Genomic DNA, 25123 nt, shown 5'->3' with positions numbered 1-25123 from the left:
TCTGGCAGTTACACAGACAACACTCTACTTTTGAGAGAGTGTGATTAGCTAGCCTCTACTTACTTTATGAACTGCCCATGTTTAAATTCATAATTGAATTATAGAAAAAGAAATATAGATCACAAGGTAGTTTTTCCCAGTGTGTTGTTGTCTTCCCCTCTTCTCCCTGACCTCAAAAAGTATACCTTTCAGAGAGGGTCCCCCTATTTCTTTGCATAGACGTCTTACAATACATCCCTTAATGGGATCAAACCTAAACGGGCTGACTCCAAAAAACACCCTTTGACTAGTGTGGATCCTGTATCTATTTTGCCTGCCCAATCAAAAGCCAAATCCCGCAGTACCACCGAGCCTAAAAGGGGTGAAGAACCAGGCATAATTAAACCAGACTGGATAGATGAATTTGTCGGTTTTATGATGGACCAACTTAAGGGGCTGATTCATTCAGAACTTACTCCACTCCTGGACAATCTGAATGCTCTTAAATCCAGGCTAATCTCTCTGACCAAGCTAATTCTGAGTTAGAACGCCCACTGCCAGAAGCCTATTCCTTTCACACAAAAACGCCTTTAGGTGTAGGCATCCCTGGAATCACAAACCCCTTGCCCCTTGGAAGTTAGGTAGGCATGCCCCAGGATCTGGAGAATGTAGGGGTGTTGGTCTAAAGAGTACCAAGATCTTTGAGGCTGTTTGGAAAGTACAAGGGTGGCTGACTCTCCTCATCTGGAAACCAAGGAACTTGTGACTATTGATCTGCCTCCTGAAGCGAGTCCCTGTGTGGTTGTGATGCCTAGGGTTCCTGGACTCATGGATGGCCTAAGGGAAACCCATGAACAATTAAGCAACAAGTGTTTCAATTGATTGGAGAAATATAGGAATTTCCCTACCTAGATCGCTAATATCATTATGTTTAAACAGCATGGGGGTTGGCTTAGGAAGGATCCAAAGGATCATCCTGGCGATGGTGTTGTTATTAACTTTAGAGATCCTGCTATTGTCCATAATTTGTGATGTAAAGGTGGATCCGGACTTATGAGGGCCTCAAGTGTGAGTAAACTTCCCCTGGGTTACTTTTATAAGCCAGTCCCACTATCCCAACCCCAACCCCAACCAAACTTCCCTCCAGTCATAAAGAACCTCTCACCTCTATGCCCTATGTATCTTAAGGTCAATCAGCCCCAGCGAGGGGATTGGTATAACACCCCAGTGCACAGTAGGTTTGGCCCTTTTGACCTAGTTGATTGACTCAATAAAGGTAGTAGGCACCCCCATGATTTGAGTGTCAAAGTACTTAGTGGGGCAAGTCATGCTTGTTTTAATGACCCTGACTGTATTGGAAATGTAAGATCGGGATATCTAGTACCCACATAGCACTGCTAAACCCCAACAGTAATAGGAGTTCACCAAGAATTAGCTAGCGAAGATGGGGCTTCTAACCACCCTCTTGGGGATTCAGAACCCCTGCTAACATTAATCCTCCAGATCTTAATGTGCTAGATCCCCCATTAGTGGACAAGACACTAGACTTAGCAGGTAGGAGTGGTATGGCATACCTTGGGAGAGTAGAGTTAAGTAGACTCTCCCTGGGAAATTATAGAAAATGAAGGAAACTTTCTTGGAACATTTCTGGCCTGGGCTCTACATTGGGTGATCCTGACTGGGGCAATTACAGCAACACTTTTGATATTAGATGTTCAGCTTTGGTCATTTCTGGAGGATATGATGAGGGTGAAAAGGCACAATTGTGATCACAATGCGCTCGAGGTGGAACTGGAATTTCCACTAGCACAAGCCCAGCTTGCTCTCTCTCAACCATTAGATGTGAGGTGTAAGATAACCAATAATAACGTAGAATTGATTGGTCTGCAGTGGTGAAATCAATATATACAAAGGTGGGACAAGCCCTGGAGACGTTTTGCACTCTGAAGACAGGGTCACTTGAGGAAGAAGTTGTATCAAAGGTAGAAGACATACATAACTCCCTTTTTAGCAGCCTAAAGGTGGACTTTTTCAGAGAATCCAGCAGCCAAGGGCCAAGTAGTAGTGTACCACCTGGTCTAACAAAGAATTTAGCTTTGTTAAATGTGCCCTGATCACTGCTATCAAGTCCACCATAAGAGAAGACATTCAGGAAAAGAGAGTTGCTTATAATACTGTTCTTGCTAGGGCAAAAAAAGGAATAGGACAGTCAAAACTGGCAACTCCTTTTAGCTGCCACAAGGAGCAAAAACCTAACCATATTCTGGAACATAATAGCCTCTGGGAATAGGGAAGAAGATCTAAAATTGACAATAACACTGCAGCAGAGGCCTGGATAGCGCACTTTACAAATTTATGCCAACATAAATTAGATGAGGACCCAGTTTCTGAACATTCAGTTACCCCCCTTAATTTGGACCAGAGAGGGCACAGATGATTTTTCTTTGATAACATGTATGGAAGTAGAAGAGGCCATAAGAAATATAGCACCATGCAAAACTCCTGATATCGATAAGATCACTGGTAATATGTTTTTATCTCAATTAGACATCTGGACACCCTAACTTCCTGTGATTTTTAATGCTATGTTAAATTGAGCCAGTATTCCCATAACGTGAGCTGGGGTAGAGATTGCCCCATTTACAAAATGGGCTGCCTCCTTGGATCCTGCCAACTATAGGTCAATTAGCCTATTAGAAACCTCCCTAAATCTTTTAGCAGGGTGATTTTTAGTAGACTTTAACTGTGGCTTGAAGAGAGAAATATAAGTTTTCCGCTTCAAGCGGGCTTTCGTACCAATACTTACACTGTGACCAGGTTTTTAGACTGCAATTGATTTCCTGGAAGGTCATAACTTTTGAGAAGGGTAGGCTCTATACAGGTTTTGTTGACCTTGGAGCTGTGATTGGCCTAGTCCCTAGAACCCGATTGTGGAAACATCTAGCTGAATTGGGCATCCCAGCTTATCTGCGCAGCATAATAGAGAGACTGCATTAGAGCAAGTAAGCGCAAAGCAGATGTGGTAAGCTGGGTGTAGTCACTGAGCCCATTCTCGTTAAGCGTGGTGTAAGACAGTGTTGTGTTTTGGGCCCCACCCTTTTACCATGTTTTTAAATGATTTAGTGGATTTTTTTAAATAGTAGTGATAATGACGCCCCTCTTCTAGCAGACATGAGGGTTCCGGCTCTCATGTTTGCTGACCACACTCTTCTGCTTTCAAAGTCACCCATGGTACTCCAGAAATTACTCGATGGCTTTGACAGATTTTGCGGGATGAGGGGGATGAAAATTAATACTAGTAAAACAAATTGTATTGTCTTCAACCCCTGTCCTTCTATGCGCTCAAACTCCATCTTGAAAGGTGTCACCTTAGAGCGGGTACATTACATTAGATGAGAAGCTAGATTGGTCATTGCAAGTTGCTAAAGAAGACTAAAATTGGAGCAGCTAAGCGAGTGTCTCTTTGTAAATTTGTATCTCCAGTTGTCCAACTATATCCTGGATGCCCCTTTATGGTTCAGAGATCTGGGGCCACAAAAACTAAAAAACCCTTGACAATGGTAGAGAACAGATTGTCAGCACTCCTCTACTACTATTGAGGCTTGATTTGGTACTCAGGCCGATCTCTGAAAAGCTAGAAATTCACCCGTTGGCGTTTTGGAGAAGCATATGGGCCACCACTAAACTTTTGTTATAACGAAGAGGGTTGGAGAAAATGCTCAGTTACCCTGATGTAACTAAACTCTCCTGGATCAAATATGTCAAAGATTTCTTAAAGGAGATGGGCTTGGCCAGTCTCTGGGATGACCCAGCGGGCATTTTCTCATTAATTACTGCCCAGGAGATGAAAAATCTATTTAAAAATTGCAAACGATACAATTTTCTCATGCATGCAGAAGGCACTTTATTTACCTAATTTTTAACAATAAAAGATAACTATAATCTGGGAAACGTTTGTGATGACATAGAGCCGAATTTAGCAAAGAACTATATGTCCAGTTCAGACATGGAAACCCGGGATCACTGACATAATATAGAATGACAAAATATAGACTTACCAAAATATAGTCACCAAAATATAGAATGCCAAAATATCGAATTCCTATGTACAAACAGGTAAGTACAAAAATATCGAATCCACAATATAGTCTGTAAAAAATATAGTTAGTCAAAATATAGAATTTTTTTAAATGTGTTAAAAGTAATTTAAAATTAATGAAATAATAAATATAATTAACTAAAACATACTTAAAAATACTCAAATAACCTTAAAATTAAGATATAATTAATTTAAGTTATTAATAAAAAATGTACAATATTTTACCGTAGGATAGCAGGAGGGTAACATTTAATATTACCACTCCAGTGAGTGCAACAGTAGGGAAAGCGTTGGATAGCGTAGGGGTAAAAAATACAATTCCCACTCCAGTGAGTGCAACAGTAGGGAAAGCGTTGGATAGCGTAGGGGTAAAAAATACTATTCCCACTCCAGAGGGTGCAACAGTAGGGAAAGCGTTGGATAGCGTAGGGGTAAAAAATACTATTCCCACTCCAGTGAGTGCAACAGTAGGGAAAGCGTTGGATAGCGTAAGGGTAAAAATTACTATTCCCACTCCAGAGAGTGCAACAGTAAGGAAAGCGTTGGATAGCGGGAGGGTAAAAAATACTATTCCCACTCCAGTGAGTGCAACAGTAGGGAAAGCGTTGGATAGCGTAGGGGTAAAAAATACTATTCCCACTCCAGAGAGTGCAACAGTAGGGAAAGCGTTGGATAGCGTAGGGGTAAAAATTACTATTCCCACTCCAGAGAGTGCAACAGTAGGGAAAGTGTTGGATAGCGTAGGGCTAAAAAATACTATTCCCACTCCAGTGAGTGCAACAGTAGGGAAAGTGTTGGATAGCATAAGGGTAAAAATTACTATTCCCACGCCAGAGAGTGCAACAGTAGGGAAAGCGTTGGAAAGCGGGAGGGTAAAGATTATTATTCCAACTCCAGAGCGTGCAACAGTAGGGAAAGCGTTGGATAGCGTAGGGGTAAAAATTACTATTCCCACTCCAGAGAGTGCAACAGTAGGGAAAGCATTGGATAGCGTAGGGGTAAAAATTACTATTCCCACTCCAGAGAGTGCAACAGTAGGGAAAGCGTTGGATAGTATAGAGGTAAAAACTACTATTCCCACTCCAGTGAGTGCAACATTAGGAAAAGCGTTGGATAGCGGGAGTGTGAAAATTACTATTCCCACTCCAGATAGTGCAACAGTAGGGAAAGCTTTGGATAGCGTAGGGGTAAAAATTACTATTTCCACTCCAGAGAGTGCAACAGTAGGGAAAGCGTTGGATAGCGTAGAGGTAAAAAATACTATTCCCACTCCAGAGAGTGCAACAGTAGGGAAAGCGTTGGATAGCGGGAGGGTGAAAATTACTATTCCCACTCCAGTGAGTTTAGCAGTAGGGAAAGTAATGATTTAATATGTTATTAAAAATAAATTAAATATCAATACCAATACACATTAATTGAAATTAATAACCAATTTAATATTATGTAATATTATGTAATAATTAATTAGAAATACAACTACATATTAGTTATTACAAATTAATAACCTATTCATAATTATTTAACAACTAATTAATTTTCAATAACCAAAACTAATTAATAATACAAATTAATACCAATTAAAATGTAACCGTAAATTAATTATCAATACACAAAAAGTATTTTAATATGTAATTAATTACAATTACATTACTTCCCACCCTATTCCCCTATAAACCCACATCCCACTACAGAAAATACATTAATACAATTATCATAATTATCAAAGATTTAATTAATACAAAATAATTACCAATTAATAAAATTAATTGCCAATTATTAGACATTAATTACCAATTAAAAATTAATTACCAATAAATTTAAAATCAATACCCATAAATGAAAAAAATGATTTACTTAATTACAATTAAATTACTTCCCACCCTATTCCCCTATAAACCCACAGCCGGCTACAGAAAATACATTTAGAAAATTAACATAATTAACAATTAATCAATTAATACAAATTAATTGGCAATTAATAAAAATTAATTACCAATTAAAAAATAACAATAAATTCAAAATGAATACCAATAAATAAAGAAAAATATTTCATTTAATATAATTAAATTACTTCCCACCCTATTCCCCTATAAACCCACAACCCGCTACAGAATTAAACTACGCAAAAATTAAATAACATAAAATTCATTACTTAAAATACATTAAACATACATTACAAAAATTAATATTCACTTTTCACACATATACTAACATACAAAACACTTTAAAAAAATTGATATTATTAAAAAATCGATATATTTAATGCCTATATTGTATACTTCGATATTTTGACTTCTATATTTTGAAAATTGATATTACTTACCTTAAATTCGATATTTTTAACCACTATATTGTGTCCATTCGATATTTTGTCCATTCTATATTTTTACTTCGATATTATGTCCATTCTATATTTTGGAATCGATATTATGACTGTTTACCGGAAACCCGCCCCTCGATTGTTTTAAGTTAAAATGGTTAGGACCATTGGATACTATAGATCTTGTGTGTTACATGTATGGTTATAAGAGGGAGGATGTACCTCACTTGCTATTCTCCTGCCCAGTTTACAAAGGTCCACGTGCAAAATGCTTGATCCCTATTTGAAGGAAATTATGCCGAATGAGGAAGCATATAAGATACTTCGAGCTGACACGACCCCATACTTGGTATTCGCGCTGCCCAGGTTTTTGTTTCATGTTTGCTTTATAAGTAGCAGAAAGCATGTTGATTTGAACTAAACTGGCATTTGCTATTGGATTCTATAATCCATGCACTTATTATTTTATTTTTTTCTTCTTATCCTTGGTCGTATTGTATTTATGGACCTGTGCGGGTCACACATGAATTGTATTTGTACTCTTACGACCTGGTGGTGAAGTACCGAAAATTATATCACCACCCAACCAGAACCATACTTACAGATATCCCTTATACCAAATACCAATAATGAGTCAGTTGGCAGTGTAGAAGGTCCAATCGTTTATTAGGACAAAAAAGCTCTGCCAGAGGAGCTCCCTGCGACCTAACCCCACGAGGTCCGCCAAGAAGACTGCTGGCAAATTATCAGCAAACCACATATATACTGTTGCATTTCGAAAACCGTTACCTAAGATGGAAAAATACAGGCTAGTACAGGTTGGTGCCAAGGAAAGACCATATATGGAACACAAACACTCCTCAGTATAGTTCAGCTCATTATAGCAAGGTAGAGAGGGTGACTCCCTTCTGCTAACTCCGAGAGAGTCCGTACAGCGCTCCCGGGAATGTGCATGCCCACACTACCCCCACCTACAACCTTAACAGGCCTAATGTGCAGAAGCAGCAGATTGCTACAGTTGTGCTATTTCACAAGGGAACGTATTTCAGGCAAGGAAATGGAAGGATCGTGTTAATGCTGGAAGCAGACTAGGCCACAAAATGGTGCTGATCTAGTCAAGCTGTGTCTGCGTGTTAATAGGTGAAACGTGTAATGAAGTACACTGGCATCCTCAGGCGGTTATGCGTGTATGCAGTTAGTGTTAGAATCACTATATTTGTATGATAGCTACACCACACCAATTACTAATGACAGTTACACGTTTTGCTAGGCCCAGATCGAATCCCGGTTCCTCAAACCCTCGTTTTAGCGTGATGTAGCTAACTAATAGGAAGTACTAATCCTGGAAGACTTCCTCATCAATGGCCATGAGCTCACGGATCTCCTGTTGGAGCATCTGAGTCTTAGAGGGAATGGACGATGGGGTGAGCATGGTTGTTACTCTAGTGGAACAGTAAGAGCAGCAAGCCGGCCCACCCTGCATACAGAGGCAACAGGTGAAAAGGATACCGGCTGCTCCAGCCCCTATCATTAAAATTGTCCAACCCCAAGTTGACAAGAGCCCCCAGAACCAACTAGAGAGTGACCAGGACCCATTTTCAGTATGCATTTCGGCTACTATACGGTGCAGCTTCTGGATAGCCAGAGGGACCGTGGGGGCGGAGTCAGGAATGTAGACACAACAGGAACTGCCGATCACTCGACAGGCTCCTTCCCGATCAGCCAAGATAACGACAAGAACCAGCCGGTTCTGGAGCGAAACAAGTCTTGTGGCCTGAAGCTCAACTGTGATATTGGTCATGATATCGGTAGTGATGTTGATGACATTCTCTACTATTCTAGACAATCGTCTTATCTCTCTACTGTTGAAGATCGGTCCCCAGAAGGGGACCAACCCTTTCGTGAAGTCTGTAAATTGCTACAGGGATGTGTCAGTCTGATCTACCTCATTCATATCGAGCTGTCTTTGCTGTCTATGGGAGACTGGCTTTGCACCATGAAGTTTGTGGGTTCTGTGATAATCGGATGGGGCTATGTAGACTGGGGGGTACAAGAAAGACAGATAACACTGTCCCGCCCATCCCCGAGGCAGCCAAGTATAGGCATTTTCTCCACAAATGAAATATACATTCGGGGGTGTCAACAATGGAGGGCTGCTAAAGATCTTCATTCTGTAAGTGTAGTTGCAAGGGCTGCTAAAGATCTTCATTCTGTAAGTGTAGTTGCAAATGCTATTCCCAACCTGCACATGCCCCATACCTTGTACACAGAAGTCAGAAGAAGTATTCAAAATAGGGACAGGCATGATACGTTCACTAGTGACATTCCTGGCAACGAAATGCTGGAAGTACTGGGAATGGTTAAAATTAGCAGAGTCATACAGTTCATCCTGTAACCAAGTGTTGTTCTCATTAGCAGTATATAAATTCATACAGGCTTCCGGATCCAGAGAACCCTCTCCCCCATTGCCAGCTGGGTCGAATCCCTGGTGAGTTTCAATGTATGCTAGGATCATACTGTAGTCTTTCTCCGTATATTGCTTAGGGTTTTCGACATAATGGTTATACATAGCAGAAAACATTTGAAACCAAGCTTCGCAGCTACCTAAATAGGACAAAGGCAGAGATAGCAATAAGTCATGCTTGTGCATGACAGATGGCAAGAGGCCACAAACCCAACAATCAGTCATATTGGGGGTGCTGTGAGTTTGATGGAGCATTTCGACCAATACATTTTTGGCATAAGTCTGGCGGTGTCTTTCTTTATGTGGTGCTAAAGCACCCACCTCAAGTGCATCCTGCTCAACACCCGCTCCGTCCACAGACACGCCATCGAACTCTGCAACCTCCTAGACGCCACAGCCCCTGACGTTGCCTTCCTCACGGAGACCTGGATGAACGCCTCTTCAGCCCCCGACATTGCCATCGCCATCCCAGAGGGCTACAAGATCGTCCGGAGGGACCGCAACGCCAACCAGATGGGAGGAGGCATCGCCATCATCCACAGGAACACCATCCGTCTCACGACCAGCACCGACAACACCCTGACCAGCGCCGAACACCTGCATTTCCAGATCCACACCAACCCGACCACCACCCTTAGAGGCACCCTGATCTACCGACCTCCGGGACCACGCACACAATTCAGCGAGGACATCGCCGACCTCGTCAGCCCGCATGCCCTCCCCTCCGCTGACTACATCCTCCTGGGGGACCTCAACTTCCATCTGGAGAACAACAACGACCGCAACACCAGCACCCTGCTCGACAACCTCGCCAATCTTGGACTCAAGCAGCTGGTGTCCACCCCCACAAACCTCGCCGGACACACACTCGACGCCGTCTTCTCATCCAGCAAAGACGTCGCCTTCAGCCACGCCACAGAACTCCACTGGACGGACCTCAGCTGCGTCCACTTCACCTTCAAGAGAACGACGACCCACCACCACCAGCAACAGGCCGCCCGCAGAAGCTGGAACAAGATCACAGCAGACCAGCTCGCCACCTCCCTGAGCCAGCACCCTCCTGCCAGCTCAGCGAACCCCAGCCAGGCCGCCGACAACCTCACGAAGTGGATCAGCATCTGCGCGGACGAGCTCGCCCCGCTGAGGACTCCGCCCAGCAGACCCAGCAGCAAGAAAGCCCCGTGGTTCTCCGACGAACTCAAGAGCGCCAAGAAGAACTGCCGAGCCCTCGAGAAAGTCTGGAGAAGGGAACCTACACCGGACAACAGGACCACCCTCAAACTGGCCACCCGGTAGCACCACCAGCTGATCCGCGCCGCCAAGAAAACTGCATTCAAGGACCGGCTGGACAACAACGCACACAACAGCAAGGAACTCTTCAACATCGTGAAAGAGCTATCCAACCCCAGCGCAGGAAACAACGACATCACCCCATCGCAAGACCTCTGCGACTCCCTCGCTTCTTACTTCCACAACAAGATCGCGGACATACACAACAGCTTCAACAATCAACCAACGCTCACCATGACCGAACAACCACCCTCCACCACCACCCTCCACGCCTGGACCCCGATCAGCACCGAAGACACCATCCGCACGATGAACTCCATCCACTCCGGATCACCGACCGACCCCTGCCCTCACCACGTCTTCAACAAGGCCGACGCTGTCATCGCACCCCACCTGCGAGACATCATCAACACATCCTTCGACACCGCCACCTTCCCTGAGAGCTGGAAGCACGCCGAACTCAGCGCTCTACTCAAGAAACCAACAGCGGACCCCACCGAACTCAAGAACTACCGCCCCATCTCGCTCCTCCCGTTTCCAGCCAAAGTCATCGAGAAGACCGTCAACAAGCAGATGGCCGCCTTCCTCGAGACGAATGGATCCCTCGACCCCTCACAGTCCGGCTTCCAAGCCAATCACAGCACCGAGACCGCCCTCATCGCCGCCACCGATGACATCCGAGCCCTGATGGACAACGGAGAAACAGCGGCCCTCATCCTCCTAGACCTCTCCGCGGCATTCGACACTGTCTGCCACCGCACCCTAGTACAGCGCCTCAGCAACGTCGGAATCCAGGACAAGGCGCTGGAATGGATCATCTCCTTCCTCGCCGGAAGAACACAGAGAGTCCGCCTACCACCGTACAAGTCAGAGGCCTCCGAAGTCATCTGCGGCGTCCCTCAAGGATCCTCTCTGAGCCCCACCCTCTTCAACGTCTACATGAGCCCCCTCGCGGCCATCGCACGCCAACACAACCTCAGCATAATCTCCTACGCCGACGACACCCAGCTGATCCTCTCCCTGACCAACGACCCCGCCACCGCCAGAGCCAACCTACACGAAGGGATGAAAGAGGTAGCCGAGTGGATGACGACCAGCCGCCTGAAACTGAACTCGGACAAGACGGAGGTCCTCATCCTGGGCTCCTCACCCTCCGCCTGGGATGACTCCTGGTGGCCTCCCACCCTGGGCACCGCACCCAAACCGACAGACCATGCACGCAACCTGGGCTTCATCCTGGACTCCTCCCTCTCCATGACCAGGCAAGTCAACAACGTCTCCTCGGCGTGCTTCAACATCCTACGCATGCTACGGAAGATCTTCTGGTGGATCCCCACCGAGACCAGGAAGACCGTCACCCAGGCCCTCGTCACTAGCCGACTGGACTACGGCAACGCCCTCTACGCCGGTACCACCGCCAAGCTCCAGAAGAGACTCCAGCGGATCCAGAACGCCTCAGCCAGACTCATCCTCGACATCCCACGACACAGCCACATCTCCGGACATCTGAGAGACCTTCACTGGCTCCCCGTCAACAAGAGAATCACCTTCCGCCTCCTCACCCACGCACACAAAGCCCTACACGACCAAGGCCCGAGCTACCTCAACAGCCGGATCAACTTCTACGCTCCCAAACGCCACCTCCGTTCAGCCAACCACGCCCTCGCCGCTGTCCCCCGCATCCGAAGAGCAACTACAGGAGGAAGGTCCTTCTCCTATCTGGCCGCCAAGACCTGGAACTCCCTCCCGACCGACCTGCGCCTGACCCAAGACCACCTCTCCTTCAGGAAGAAGCTGAAGACCTGGCTGTTCGAGCAGTAGCGGCACCCCCCTCCCCTAAGCGCCTTGAGACCCTACGGGTATGTAGCGCGCTCTATAAGTGTCATTGATTGATTCATTGATTGATTAAAGTGAACAGTAAGTGCTCGGGTGGAGCAACAGTCGAGGGCATCATAGCTTGCATGGGGTACTTATACTCTAAATACACGAAAATACCCATAAAGATGGCTAATATAACAGTTATTACCAACACAAATGCTATCTTCACACGCACGGTCCAAACGGAAAACATTGGCTTATAAAACGACAAATAACGCGGTGCAATGGGACGTTCTTCTTCAAGTACAATGCGACCAAAAGGGTACATTCCTAGCTAAAAGTCCAAAACTAAGCTCGGGCACAGCAGTCCTTCCTGCCAGAGGGTTCTTCTCCCTGTGTCCGTCAGAGTCTCACAGACAGGCTCCTATCATTCATTTCAAGAAAATAAAGAAATAACCTTTGATGGGGTCAGACGTACAACCTGGCCTTACTCAGATGCAAGTCTTTCTTTCTGAACAGAGCACAATAACAAAGTTCCAGCTCTCCACGCGTTCAGTCCAGTGTCTCGCTCAGTACCTCAGACTAGGAATCTAGCAAACCCTTTCTACTCAAGTCTTTCCTTATCTCCTGACAGTACTGTCTGAGGCACCGTGATGCTTTCTTGGCTGCAGGTTGTATCGCTCATGACCCGGTGTTTCCTGATCAGCAAAAAACAAAGAAGACGCTCCTTCTGCATGGGAGCGTGTACTCGCTGGAGGATCAACAACTGGATTGGGGCCACCTGCGAATTCCGATGAGACCGGTTTGCCCGGTCCCGTTACTCCTTCTTGCCTTTGCTCTGTATCGCAGGCGTCGGAAATAGGAACAAATGCAGTTGCTCTCTCAGTTTCCTGGGTCAAAATACCACCGGTCTGCAGCTGATTGTAAGGAAGTGGAAATGGCAGTTTCTTCAGGTGGGATGCATGGATCCAGTGCTTTCTCCCATCCACCTTCACCGCCGTCCGCGTTGCGAGCAAGATTTGGTGTGGCTCAGACCACTTCGGGCCAAGCTGGTATCTCGCTCGTACTTCTTGATGAGTACCCACTGGCCGGGTTCCAGTCGGTGTCCGGGGCCCTCTGGCGGAGGCTGCAGTACAGCTGCTACCTGCTGATAAATAGAACGAAGGTCTTTAGTCAACATATATAGGTAATCAATTAACATAGGGTATTCAACATCAGCAAAAGATCATGGCCTGGGTACCCCCCATACGTTAGCCGGCCGCCCAAAAATAATCTCATAGGGGGAGAGACCAGAACAGCAATGAGGGGTAACTCTCAATGACATGAGAGCCAAAGGTAGGGTGTCAGGCCACTTCACACCAGTACTTTCTTGTATTTTTGCCATTTTAAGCTTCAAAATTCCATTATATTTTCCACCAACCCTGCCGACTGGGGGTGTCTAGCTGCGTGAAATTTCTGTCGTATCTGTAAGCCATTGCAGATGTGCTTAACAAGGGCGCCATGGAAGTGCCCCCCATTGTCCGACCAAATCAAACGGGGCAAACCCAATCGAGGTATAAATTCCTTGATAAGGGCTTTTGCTGTAGCCAGGGCTGTATTTTCTTTAGTCGGGTAGGCCTCAACCCATTTGCTGAAGGCACAAACCACCACTAATACATATTTCAGATTGTTGACACGCTCCATGTGGATATAATCCATCTGGAGTACTTCAAACGGTAATGTTGGGGGTGCAAAACTTCCACTCAGAACATTCTCTGCTTTTCCTGGATTATGTTGCAAGCAAATCATACAATATTGGACTAAACGGACGGCCGTCTTCTGTATGTTGGGATTATTCCATACTGGGTCTAACAAGGCGCAAATTCCTTTAGCCCCCATGTGAGCTGGGCCATGAGCCATCGTCACAACAGCCTGTATCAGAGCATTTGGCAGTAGCCATCTTTGCTTTTCCGTTAAATCAACCCAACAGTCATTTTCATCTAGTCTCCCCACTTCCTGTTCCCACCGCTCCAGCTCAGCCGGAGTGGCTTCCTTCTGTAATTCTTTCACACTCTCTATGGTATTGTCAAACAAATCAGATTCCTCCACCCATCTTGCAGAAGATGTTACAAACATAGAAGACATCGTGGACTGGGCTGTCTGTTTAGCAATCTGATCTGCAAAAGCGTTCCCCTCGCCCACTTCATCCACCACTGCCTTGTGAGCGCTACATTTTAGTACGGCTAACTTTTTAGGCAAAGTCAGGGCATCTAATAGTCGTAACACTAGTGGGCCATTCTGTATTTTGTGACCATGAGAGGTGACGAAACCCCGTTCCCTCCACAACCGCCCAAAGCTATGGGCCACACCGAAGGCGTATTGGCTGTCTGTGTAAATATTGACCTCCAGTCCTTCACTTAATTCACAAGCTCATAAAAACGCCACTAGTTCAGCAGCCTGAGCAGACCAATAGGGAACTCGAGAAGTCTCACTACCATTTTCAGCGTGGTGATTGCATATGCAGCTGTTGTTGTACCATCTGCTAGTTTGAAACAAGACCCATCCACATACAATTCCCCTTGGGGATCAGATAGAGGAATGTCTGTGAGGTCAACTCTACCCTTCGTTTCTTCTTCCGTTCGGAATATGCAATTGTGTACATCATTTACATTTTCATTCAAAGGGAGTGGTAGCAACGTGGCAGGGTTTAAGGTGGCACATCGCATAATCGTAATATGTGGAGCAAACCAGTGAGGCGTGCACTCGTAAGATGCTGTGTCTTAGTTCTGTTTAGCAATACGTCCACAGCATGCGGCACCATCACCGTTAGGCTAGAGTTCAGGACGAGTCCTTCTGACTGTCGGATGGCCACCGCGACAGCTGCTGTGACTCTCAGACAGCTTGGAAGTGCTATGGCCACATTATCCAATGTGGCCGACAAATAAGCGCAAGGTCTTTGTTTACCACCGAATTCTTGTGTTAACACAGAGAGTGAACAACCGTCGACCTCATGCACATATAGTACAAAGGGTTTACGGTAGTCGGGAGTACCCAAGACGGGTGCAGAACAGAGAGCAGATTTTAGAGAAGTAAAGCAATACTGACATTCATCGGTCCAGGGGAGGCAAGAAGAGAAAAATTAGGTATCCATTGGCGACAGTAAGAGGTTATGCCAAGAAAAGCACAAACTTCTCGTTGGATGCAAGGAACAGACATGTTAATACGTTCAGGAGTCAACCGCCTACCCTCCTTCGACAGTAGATGACCTAAGTAGGTTACCTCCTGTCGACAGTATTGAAACTTAGACAAGGACACCTTATTACCTCTCGCCACCAAGTGGTGCAACAATTTAACCGTAGCTTCCTTACAACCGCCTTCCGTGTCGGACGCTATCAACAAGTCGTCCACGTACTGTAAGAGCCCGTTACCATTAGGTAGGACTAGGTCGTCCAACACAGCTTTAAGGGCCTGGCTATAAATGCTCGGACTCTCTGTATAGCCTTGGGGAGCACGACAGCATCTAAAGCTTCGGCCAGATAATGAGAATCCGAAGATCTGCCTGCTATCGGGATGAATAGGAATGCTGAAGAAAGCGTTCTTCAGATCGATGACCGAAAAATATTGAGCAGTAGGCGGGATCATAGTAAGGATAGTGGTGATATCAGTCACTACAGGGTACTGTGGAACTACGATTTTGTTGACCTCGCGCAAATCGATCACAAAACGATATGCATCACCAGTCCCTTGTGGTCCTGACTCAGGAGATTTCTTTAAGATCGGAAGAATCGGGCTGTTACAAACATTCGCAACTGTCTCCTCAACCACCCCTTTATCAATCAAATCTTGTATGATAGAGAGCAAAGCTCGTTCACCTGCCGGTGCAATCTTATACTGGGGAATGCAAGTTAATTTAGCTCCCTGCTTCAGCGTAATATGGACGGGCGGGATGTCTAACTTACCGACATCCGCATCCCCTGTGGCCCATAATGAGGCAGGGATGTCATTGAACTCAGGCGGGAGGGGCTCATTTTTAGCAAAACATTGTTTCATACCATCAGCATAGGGCTGTATAGTTAAATAAACACCATCTGGGGAGCAATATATTTTTGCATTTAACTTCTTCAACATATCCAGGCCTAATAAATTCTCACCACAATGCGAAGTCAACAAGAAAGGGGTATCAATAGTAGCAGGACCAATCGTGAAGGGAAGAGGTTTAGAGATGGGACTTACCACTGGGACTCCTGAAAATCCCACCGATAGATTATTTTGCCCGGACAGAGCTGCCCCTGGAACCAATGATCGAGCAACCAAACTATTAATTGCTCCTGTGTCAATTAGAAAAGTCTCAAAAGTCCCCATCAACTCCCCCTTCACATAGGGTCCTTGCTGATTAACTGAGATCGACACCTGGCCCCTACTTTGTCCCTGGCTGTCCTGTGGGTGGTCATACCAACCGTGCTCACCAAAGGCGTAGTCCTCGTTATAGTACTGTCTTCCCTGGGGGTTTTCAAAATGGTTCCGTTCAGACTTGCCTTGAGCCGCCTCTTCCCTGTGCATATCACTCTGGTCGGGCCGCTTCGCCCACGGCCTCGTCCCCTCACTGCTCCGTTCTGGGCAAATAGTAACGGACACTGAGCTTTCCAGTGTCCTTCCTGTTTACAATATGCACACTGATTTATTCCCAGCGACTGACCCGCGCCTGCGCCTGCGCCTCTGCCCGCGCCTCGGCCTGTCCCCTCCCCTCTGGATACAGGCCCTCTTACTCCTCTCCCTCCTTGTCCCCGAACGACTTGCTGGAACAATACTCGAGTCTTGAGATCCTTGGCCTACTTTTCAACTTTATCCTTACTTTCATTTTCCCTGTGCTCATAGTATTGGGCCATGCTTAGTATCACAGAAGGGGTAGAGGTGATCCAGGTACTCTAGGCGGCCTGCACTCGTGCAGAAATTTCGGGTGCCAAATTGGTTACAAACCTATTTACAAACAGCCGTACCCCACCCTCCGTCGCTAAAACCTGTCCGCTAAAATCAATGAAAACTCCCTCGAACCGAGTGAAAAAGTCGAAAACACTCTCGTCCTTCTTTTGTCTGCAGGCGGTCAATTTGTCCCAGTCAACCTTTTGGGGGGGAATTAGTGTGTGCATGTAGGCTATTATTTTTGCTGGTAAAGTTATTATTTCGTTTCTAGGCTTATCCCCGGGTTTTCGGTCTCAATCCCAACCCTTCAATTCGTCCCAGGTCCCCCCTAGTTCAGCAGAGTGATCAGTGTCGTGCACCTGTCGCCATATATCAACCGGTACCAACAACCCAAAATAATTCTAAGTCTGCTAAGGTCATTACTGCTGAGGCCTCAGTCAGTTCTTTGTAATAGGCCGTTGTTTTTTTCCGGGGATCGGGTAATTGCGATTTCAAGGCAAGAACCTCACTTCTCTTCCAGGGGGTATACATCCACTGTTCTTGAAAACGAGCGTCTACACCAGCTCGTGCAACTTGGTTAGCATTATCACGTGGATGTATGACACTACAACGCATGCTTTTACAACACATGTCATTACGACACAGGTTTTACAACGCAAGTCGTTACAATGACTTGCGTTGGGGGGCGCTGGATAGTGAATAGTTTAATTTACTATTCCAACTCCAGTCCCCGTGGATAGTAGGGAAGGTGTTGGATAGTAATTAAACTATTCCCTATCCTAGAGCGCCCCCAGCGCAATTTGTTGTAATAACTTGCGTTTAAAAGTTGCGTCGTAATGGTAGTGCATTGTAAAAGTTGCATTGTAAAGGATGTTTCCCTTATCATGTAGTTCAGGGATCTCGGGATGAAAATATAGGATGTACCTCTCTCATGGGGTGCTGAGATGTCTAATTGGGAATTTTAGTAAACATTCTGCCTCGATACTCTACCAATGTCTCTACATTCTTATATACCTCTGTGGAGTCCATGTTGAACTTATGGGTCCAATCTTGAATATTATACAGTATTTGGGGAGCCATCCCATCCTGGAAGCATACTTCCCAGGCTTCAATAAGATAGCAAGACATCTGATATAGCGCATGCTGTTGCATAACTGGTTCGAGATCCTTTATGGTACTCCATAAGTCAGCTAACGTATATATATTGTCCCGCATCCATCTGGCCGCCTGATCTGCTACAGCTTCTTTTTCACCATATTCCACGGAGGCTCTGGTAAATAACCGTCTTGCCTGCATAACCCCACGTTCCTCCGACGATGGGGGAACCCTGCTCCCGGGAGTCGTACTAGCCAACTGGGAGGTCCAAATGGGACTCGGGGCTGCGAGTACTATTTGAGATGTGGCCGGGGGTGACATTACATAAGAGTAGCCGTGACTCTCGATGAGGTAGGAGTGGTACGGTTGGTACCTAGGGCAACGAGAGACACGTCTGTCTCCGGGGTGGAGGCAAGAGGAGCTGTGACAGGTTGAAGAGGCAGAGCGGGATACACTCGCTGAGGTGCATACAGGGTTGGTGGTCGTACATTCAATAAATCCTCTATTTCATCCTCTGTCTCATTTCGAGTAACATAACTTCCATCCACTTGTAACCTAAACTGTCTATCTGCATACTCCATGTTCTGTTCGGTTCTATTTTTGTTATGAGCAATGGCTTTCTGAGTTACAGTCTGCCCTTGCTGTGTCTTCATTAATTACTCAGACCGTATGCGTCTCCGTTTTGCCTCTTTCTGCCATTTGTTAAGAGTGTCAAACATGGATTGCCTGCTTCGTTTGGCGAACAGGCGTTCCTGCAAATACTGGATCTTTTTCTCATCAAAAGATCCCGTATTTGGCCACTGGTGTTCTACATTGTCTTTGGTGTACTTGTTCCACAATGTATTAAATAAGAGGGGCCCAATACCATGCTTGCAGTACATATCATGGCTAGGAGTTTCCTCCGGAGGGGCTGGTTGGCTTTCATCCAACCTCATACCCCCTCCGCCGGCACAGCCAAAACATAACTTACTGAAGCACGGCATCACTCTCTTTCTAGACTAGCAGCTGAAAAGGAAAAATTTATTATTTACAACACTCTCATACACATGGCCATGTTCTGTATTCAAATCGAGAAAGCGAAAATGATGGGACCCCCTCAAAAGAGATAAGTATAGGCCAGGGAACAGAGGGGAAAAAATAACCAATAAGAGAAAAAGTTCCCTCCTAGGCCTCAGTTATTCCAGATCTGTATTAATCGTATTCTTTATATAAAAAGTGACAGAGTTACACCAACCACATTTTTTTCTCATTTTTTTCAAAAATATATATCATTTATTATTTTCATAATTTATACTTTGAGGTATTAGCATTACTCTCACAAATATGATACAAAATTAATTATTTGGAAACACCAAAGAAAGTTAAATCACAAAATCCATATAACAAGAATACATTATTAACACAATATATACAACAGGAAAAAGAAATCACTATTTACAAAAACATTGTACATAAACCGCAAAAAATTAATTTCATTTACAAAAAGAAGGAAGAAAAAACAAATCATGTGTCCCAAAAGGTTCTCATCCACACAAACAACTAACACACTCATGCATACACATTCACAAATACTCCAAATGTCAAAAGGTAGCTGGGTACTAGTAGACAGGGAGACCCCTGTCACTAGGACGGTCTCAACCAGAATATTGAGACCCGCACTCTGGTAGTCGACGCGCGTTTCGGCGGCTCTAGGCCACCTTCCTCAGGACCTTTTCCCAGATGAACTGCAACCCAGTGAGACCAAAGGGGACCTAAAAAATATAATGACAGTGGTTGTAGGTGCTGTCACCAAGCAAGAATTGCAAAAACCCACAGATTATTAGCAAGATAAAAACAGATTGTTGACACCAATCCCAACTTAGTAACGCACCACTGTCAAACTCCACACCGGAATGCATTAATGTCAATCTTACAATGAGGTGATGCAATAAATCGTACGAGTTTCGTCATGGTACAAACCCTAATGCCCATATATCAGGACCTATTCAAAAAATTCCACAATGGTCAAAAGTGGCAAGGAAAGGACAAAAAACACTCACACCGTGAGGGCTTGGTATGTATTCAAGTCTTGGTGTGTATTCAAGTACGTGGCTGTATCACAGGTATAAGGATTCTCTTTCTATTCATTCCTATAACAGTAAGAGAATCAGGGACATTTTATTAAGAATCATAGTCCAATGGTCACTATACATGTGACTCATGAGTGCTACAGCCCAGGGCCATACCTTACCTCATTCTCCAGAGATGGGTGTCTCTCCAAGAATACCCAATTGGTAAGAACCCGATGTCGCCCAATTATAAAGCTTGATCCGTGGATTAATTGAGATTGACTGTACCATAAAGAAAAAGAGAAGGCAAAAAGTGGACCATTGATGGTCTCTATATGAAATCAAGCAACAGAGAGTCCATAGATTACATGTATAGAGGTAAATGGTACCCACCTATAGTTAGTAAGCAAAATTGCTTACATATTATGTCAGGAAATTCCTTAGTTTGTAAGACAAGAGCGTGTCTTTCCGTTTCCGACCTGAATGCCCACCGAGGAGGATTCTCTAAATAAAGAGTAAGATGGAGACTTTTAATAAGTGTGCAGTCTCTTTCTAAACACACATGTCGATTATATTACTTTAAGAGACACTAACTCCTCCCTAATGCGAGTAATCAGAGTAATCAGGTTTCAATTGCAAGACTCCCTTTTACCAGTTACTTCACTCTCCGTTGTGTCTTGTAAAACGCTTCCGGACAGAATAGGAGTCTCACGACTAACGCGGAACCAGGATAGCATTACTCAGGGTGAGGACACCCTATATACATAAAACACACAAACGGTGTAATAACATTTCTCAGGGTACGGGTACCTGACCTATATAAAGCACGCGGAAGGTGTAATATCCGCCTACGCTAACTTGACTTAAAACATGTAGATCGGCATAACGTTCGTATTAAAACAAAGTCCTGCATAAACACATGAACCAAGAGGCCCTTACCATATATGTCCGAGAACTGGACATTAAGTCCGACAAAGATGCCGCGATACCACGAGACATGTCCCCAGCATGTTCACTAAAAGCGTATTCTAAATCAGGGTCAGAGCTAACTTTCCATTAGACGCTAGGCTCGAACAAATGTCAGTTCTAAGCATGTTCTTACTCCTAACATAAGGTAAACCTAAAGAGCCCTTACCGCAAATGTGCACAAAGTGCACGGTAAAACCGGAACGCCACGGTCAACGACGACATCGGACAGAGCCCTGATGCAACCCGGAAGTATTTGTAGAGAAAGTATGAATTATCGCGATATCCCAGGGAGTGGGCAGATCATGGAAACAGAGGCTGGACTCAATCTAGTTACTCTCCGTTATATCGATACGTGATGTAAACACAGAACAATTATGAAGGCGCCTATGTATGAGCAAACTCGGCGTCCACAACAAAAAAGACAAAAACTGAAATAAACTCAGTTCTTCGCCATTATGTGGGCACGTGGTGTAGACAACGCGCGGTGGTCAAACAGAAAGGCGGACTCCTACTCTCGATATAACTAGGGCTCCGCAATAGCACAAAAACTGCGCCATCTTGGAAAGTTGTCATACTGCCCAGGGATGCAATAAAGTTGCCAAAATCGGTCAGATTGCCAAGAGTCGTCTGGTGTCAGAGTCCAAATTCCTTTGCTACAACTCCACGTCCAAAACGGTAAAGAGTAAATAATTCATAAAGGCAAGAGACTCGGGTGGATCAACTTCTCTACCATTTCACGGGCACATCCACTAACATGTGATGTAAATAGGAGTCCGCAATAGCACAAATCCTGCGCCATATTGGAACGGTTTCATGCTGCCCAAGGAGAAGAACGTAGTTGCAGAGGTCGGTAAGCTCACGATCAGACTCCCCTGATCTCATAAAAAAGTTTTCCCAGCTGCAAACCCAAGAGGGGCTGTACCTAGTATGATACATCACCTCAATGTTAGAGGCTCAACTACAAAACAATGTGTGAAGCCAGTGTGAAGACTTGATTAGAAACAAATCCTCCAACCATGTTGTTAATGTTGTCCTTCTTATCATAAAGTACAGAAGAAACAACAATCCGGACAAGTCACTGTCACCAGTTATAAGCCCATTAAAATCAAATATGGACTTCAATCATGTTGGGAAATCACAAAGGCTACCCAAATTTACAGGTTGATATGACTGTAACCTGAGCTATATACACGGACTCAGATCTATTACCGAGTGATATACCAGGAAATTTCCTCATTGAGGCCGTGTCGCACGCAATCCAATTGGTATATCCAAAAGGTTTCCCTTTTCTTGCGTGTAATATCTACCATTTGGCCTAATTTTGGTTGCACTTTCTCCAAAATGCACCATTTGATCTCTTGATCATCATGGTTCATTTCGAGGAAATGCTCCACCAAGGGGGCTGACGTTCTCTTTGTTCTTATCGCCGATTTGTGCTCACTGCGGTTTATGTACAATGTTTTTGTAAATAGTGATTTCTTTTTTCTGTTGTATATATTGTGTTAATAATGTATTCTTGTTATATGGATTTTGTGATTTAACTTTCTTTGGTGTTTCCAAATAATTAATTTTGTATCATATTTGTGAGAGTAATGCTAATACCTCAAAGTATAAATTATGAAAATAATAAATGATATATATTTTTGAAAAAAATGAGAAAAAAATGTGGTTGGTGTAACTCTGTCACTTTTTATATAAAGAATACGATTAATACAGATCTGGAATAACTGAGGCCTAGGAGGGAACTTTTTCTCTTACTGTATTCAAATCGACTCATACAATCTTACACTCATAGCATATTCACACTTTCACATTAACATAAAACAATGTGGTTGTGGTTTTCAAACAAGAGGTGGAGCCCGTCAACTCCCACCTATGGAGAACTCTTTCCAAATCTCAAAAGGACCCAAAGAGAAGCAAACAGTCTTGTCCTTAGACTGCCTAGAGATTGCCACACAGGTTCCTCTGAACCACAGACCGACCTACGGACCATCCGACGGCATTCATGGTTCACCTCCCGGACTATTCCGGCTTAGCCCGATTTCTCCAGCGTTGCTCCAGATCTGTCCGAGTGCTACCAAATCTCAGCCGCCGGCATTTCCGAGAGCAGTCCGGCCGGGTGTGTACTTTTCCAAAAGTTACACCAAGGCGTCTGGTCTAAATCTCTAGTTATTCCCAAATCCAAAACAGGAGCGTCTGCCCATGCAGCCTCAATACTGCCCCGTCATACCCCCTTCTGCGAGTTCTCTGTGATCAGAATAGTCACCAAATTCCAAATTCAAATCCAAAAAGATATCCAACATAAAACAGGACGAATCACTCACCTGGTGCACTCAGGTCCGATTGGGCGTTCTCTACTGCCAACTCCTATGGACCCGAAGGACTCCGGCGTGGGGTCACTAGCAGCGGGGCTCTCTCGATCGGGAGAGCGGAGCGGACCCCAATTATTCGGTCGATCCTTCCCCCTCGATCAAGATCACCCTTTTCAATGTCCCGTATTTCTGATTACAGAGGGACGACCCCAACGTGGAGTCCCGGCGGAGTCGCCAACTGAAGTACCGACAATTATATCACCACCCAACCAGAACCAGACTTACAGATATCCCATATACCAAATACCAATAATGAGTCAGTTGGCTGTGTAGAAGGTCCAATCGTTTATTATGACAAACAAACTCTGCCAGAGGAGCTCTTTGCGACCTAACCCCACGAGGTCCGCCAAGACGACTACTGGCAAATTATCAGCAAACCACATATATACTGTTGCATTTCGAAAACCGTTACCTAAGATGGAAAAATACAGGCTGGTACAGGTTGGTGTGAAGGAAAGACCATATATGGAACACAAACCCTTCTCAGTATAGTTCAGCTCATTATAGCAAGGTCGAGAGGGTGACTTCCTTCTGCTAACTCCGAGAGAGTCCGTACAGAACTCCCTTGGAATGTGCATGCCCACACTACCCCCACCTACAACCTTGACAGGCCTAACGTGCAGAAGCAGCAGATTGCTACAGTTGTGCTATTTCACAAGGGAACGTATTTCAGGCAGGGAAATGGAAGGATCGTGTTAATGCTGGAAGCAGACTAGGCCACAAAATGGCGCTGGTCTAGTCAAGCTGTGTCTGCGTGTTAATAGGTGAAACGTGTAATGAAGTACACGGGCATCCTCAGGCGTTTATGCGTGTATGCGGTTAGTGTTAGAATCACTATTTTTGTATGATAGCTACACCACGCTAATTACTAATGACAGTTACACGTTTTGCTAGTCCCAGATCGAATCCTGGTTCCTCAGTGGATTGTTTCATATTTTTAACTTGTTGATGTTTCTTTTAACTTCCTGCAGATACTGTATTTTTTTGTGCTTCTCCTTTATGATATATTACCGAAATAAAGAGTTTTGGAATGGTAAATAATATTCATAAGGATTACTTCGCCAGCCAAACTCCTTTCACTTACTGATCAATCTGCCCACACACTGGTGTTTTTGCTGTGCAACCAGCAGCAGGATTTTGGACCAGATTCATGTCCTCTTGAACAAAGCATCCAAGATACAGATATCAAAGAGAAACACGTTAGTATTTTCTTAAGCTTTAATTTCAAAGAAACCTGTACCTGGAGAGTGGAAAAATTTACATTAATCAGTTTACCTGTCATTTTTAGGTCGAGCCTGCTTGTGTGATATTGTTTACGTAAAGAGTCTGTCCATTGCTTACCATTTATTGGCTTCAGCGCCACTCTTATTTGTTGCCTCCTAATTGGCCAGCAGAGGCCAATCATCATTTACCTTCCTTCCTGTGGAGCAAGACCCAGCACCGATTGATTCTATTTGTAAGCTGCTGATGCTGTGATTGAGGCACTATTTCGTGTGGTTTTTGCCATTTTTAATCAGGTCATACTCGACCCAACCTGAAGGAACTGGAGCACGTTACACGAGCACCAGCTACATTACACAACAGCACTTCATTTTATTTCATTTTTGACAAGGTGAGATTTGCCCAGAATCACAGGATGTTGAGCTGATGCCAAGACTTGAACGCGATTCCCCAGTCTGCGCCTCTGGCCATAGCACCACATCCTTCTTTCCACTCCTTCTCCATATGTTGATTGGTCGATTTTTGAAGGAGAAACAAAAAATCGACTTT

General features: G+C 44.8%; 1 long non-coding RNA gene across 3 annotated transcripts; it reads right to left on the bottom strand.

The window, feature by feature from the left end:
• Window positions 1–19104: 19104 nt before the first annotated feature.
• Window positions 19105–21624, bottom strand: LOC144785533 (uncharacterized). Of its 3 annotated transcripts, XR_013601947.1 has the most exons (5): window positions 21148–21624; window positions 20406–20516; window positions 20195–20294; window positions 20004–20093; window positions 19109–19715 (listed from the first exon to the last, which is right to left on the bottom strand). It is a non-coding gene; the product is annotated as an uncharacterized LOC144785533 (long non-coding RNA). The 3 variants fall into 3 exon arrangements; XR_013601946.1 differs by having other exon boundaries at window positions 19106–20093; window positions 21148–21623; XR_013601945.1 differs by having other exon boundaries at window positions 19105–20294; window positions 21148–21622.
• Window positions 21625–25123: the final 3499 nt, after the last annotated feature.

This window comes from Lissotriton helveticus, chromosome 10 (genome assembly GCF_964261635.1).
Source record: "Lissotriton helveticus chromosome 10, aLisHel1.1, whole genome shotgun sequence".
In the NCBI taxonomy this organism is placed as follows: domain Eukaryota; kingdom Metazoa; phylum Chordata; class Amphibia; order Caudata; family Salamandridae; genus Lissotriton; species Lissotriton helveticus.
Note: the sequence above shows the minus strand (reverse complement) of the source record. Positions and strands in the feature narration are given on the sequence as shown.